The sequence below is a fragment of the Hyposmocoma kahamanoa genome, unplaced genomic scaffold (genome assembly GCF_003589595.1).
Source record: "Hyposmocoma kahamanoa isolate Upper Pololo Valley unplaced genomic scaffold, ASM358959v1 94, whole genome shotgun sequence".
NCBI lineage: Eukaryota > Metazoa > Arthropoda > Insecta > Lepidoptera > Cosmopterigidae > Hyposmocoma > Hyposmocoma kahamanoa.
The window spans coordinates 5,722,120-5,725,339 of record NW_020654878.1 but is presented as its reverse complement, the minus strand read 5'-3'; positions in this window follow the sequence as shown (position 1 = coordinate 5,725,339).

Below are 3,220 nucleotides of genomic sequence, written 5' to 3'. Positions count from 1 at the left end.
TATATAGTTTAAATATTTTGGTTTATATAAAACAAACTACGATTTCTTTAAGTTAATCGCTTATATAAAATATTATAGAGAAGTGGCTTAGAACTAATACACAACTAAAATCTTATTAAATAGTAACTTCGAACATATTTAAATTTTAAAAAATCTTTCCATCCGTGTCAAAAAGATGTGACAGTGCAAACTTTTGCCAACTTCGACAAATTACCACTCGGATTTACTTATTGCATCGAGTACATAACCAGAAGTAGAGACGAAATAAGGGCCATCCATTCCTGGGAATTCATCCGGTAAATGAGCCTTATATCACTTTTAAATAACAACTCTTGTTTGCACTGAAATCACAAATTAGAAAACTGAAATAGCACAGCGCCAACAAGTGACCTGTGTGCGCGTCTCCGTATATTCCAAAAATATTCTGTATTTATTGTAATAAAGATATTCGGTGGTGTGGGAAAAACATGAAATTACAAAACAAACGGAATCACATTTCGTCGGTAATTAACTATCACCCTCGGTGAAGGTACCTCAATCAGACTGAGAACGTTTTTAGGAAAATCCAGCTTAGGAGTACCTACCTTAATTAAGTTAATAACAACGGACCTGCCCATATAGTTTGTAAAAAAATTACCCTCAAATGAAATTTCGCTTGCTGTACAATTGATATTTGGCTCTGTTTGGTTAATGAGAGCCGATCACTGTTTTATGCAGTTATCGTAGTTGCATAGTAATCTTACTAAGAACAATAAAGTTAATGTAGTATGGTTCGTTTTACATTGGCGATAACTAAAACTTATTGCCATTTGACGTTTAGTGTGATGCCGGCGCTGGATGTGTGTGATCACCAACCGCATGAATAAACTTTCGATCTTCAGTCGTAATAACGCTGGCTTTGCAATTTCGCGCGGTCCTCGATGAACAATACCACCTGAATTTACTTTTCGGCATGTAACTATATTTATACCCTTTGTAGATTAGATGAACATTATTGCCGCGACTGCTTGGTATAAATTTTATGACGTCATCTGTTGAAACAAATAGATATTTTAAATTATACTATATGTTTTAAGTTCTAACTCGCGTATATTTGTTTTTTCAAACAAACCGACGTTTCGCATTCTACAAATACACGCGACGCCAGAAATGCTGGTTTGTTTGAAAAAATAAATATACGCAATTCAGATCCGAAAACATCCTTAAGTCCTTAACCAAAAGAAAAGTTGCCACAGAGGGCACGTTAGGCTCAATTTATATTGCGGCGGAAAGGAATGGAAGCGAATTTTTGTAACGATATACACGCATTCCATAATGAACTTTACGGTCAAATGTGTAACGTACAAACTAGGTACGAGCCAAAACTCCCGCAAAATGCGGGAGCATTCTCGAGCATGACCATAAAGTTTATTATGGAATGTATATCGTTACAAAAATTCGCTTCCATTTCGTTCCGCCGCATTACAAATTGAACCTTGAACTGCTTCAAAAACATAACTTTTAAGTAAATACGCTAAGGGTCATCTTGGTTTGGATATTTGTTATGTGATTATACCATTTGTTGATTGCCAAGGAATACAAACTCATGTTGATAGTAAAAATTGGTAAAAATACATAAGTACCTATTAACACGACAGTCAAATGTCATCCACAGAGTTTCAACAAAGAACGGCTGACAACAACAACAGCAATAATTATAATGATGTTTATTAAAACAAATGTATTGCAAAAAAATACAGTCGATTAATTTTTATCATCAAATAAAAATAAATTTTGAATGGCATTACTACAGCATTATTTTAAGCATTTTAGTAATTTAGTATTGGCACACCTCCGGCAGCTTATGCGGCACGTTCGCTCCGCTCACACACTGTTATGGTCGCAGTTCTAACCTAACCAGGGAGTCTACTCCCGTTGTTCATTCGACATTTGTACAAAACAATGAAATTATTGTCAAATAAGTAATACTCGACCAAATCAGAAGACAGTGTCAAGTATGAAGCTTCATTCGCATCATGCTTCTTCTAATTTGGTCGTATTACCTATTTGACAATAATTGTTTCGGACGGATGTCGGACGGAGAACAGGGAATAAATAATATACTCAATATATGTTATATCTGAAATGTTTAAATAAAATGCTCGATATATTTAAAGATTGAACATTGTTATATCAATCGTTTATTATACAGAATGATACACACGTCGCACAAGAATATTTCATGTATTTTATATCATAAATTTATAATATCCCATGAGCGCTATTTGGACTAATTTGGAATAATAATGTTATGTTAAGATTGTAACTTATATTAATGTCAAGAAACTTCGAATCGAATCAATGAGTATGAACATTTTTCGTCCTAACAATAGATCCATCTACAGTAGTTATGACGACTCTACATCCACTTCGCCATCTTGTGCAGACCCACCGCTTTTTAACGCATTTATCCGATCTGGTAGAGGCACGTTGACTGAATCGATTTCGGCCTACTTTTATCATGATGTTGCCTTGGTTTGAGTACACGTATTCTATTAGATCTGTAAAAAATCATGCTACATTTATAAAAATTGTATCACACAATTTTACGACAAAAAAATGAGCAACCATTGAATTTAAAAACTCCAGAAAGTATTTGAATATCAATTCAAATAGCTTTTTCTATTATCTTAGTCAATCGGAGGTCGTGCACCAACAAGATGGATCGATCAAGTGAAAGACTCATCGTCCACCAAATTTAGCAGAGTCGTAAGGGAATTACTGCTAATAAGTAATACTCGGCCAAATGAAAAGCGCATAACGCTAATGAAGCTTCATACTTGATATTGTCTTCTGATGTGGTAGAGTATATTTGACAGGAATTGTTTCGGATGGACGTCTGACGGAGAACGGGAGTAGAAACCCTCTGTTATTGGAGGCAGATCACCCGCTACAGAAGCAGGCACGAAGGTAACCACGAACCTTACATATGAGGGAAGGAGTAGAGAGAGAGAAAGAGAGAGAGAGAGAGAAAAAAAATTCATATTTTTAAGTATTTCCTCTAATGAAAAATCCCAAACAGACATAAGACTGCAGTACTAATTAATATGTTTTAGTTTATTCTAATTTCTATTAATAATTAATAATAAATTAAACCTAATAAAAATTCATTCAATAAAATAATTTGTAAAACTTAATGTAGCGTAAATTGGAATGTTTTCTTTGTAAAATTAAAAATAAG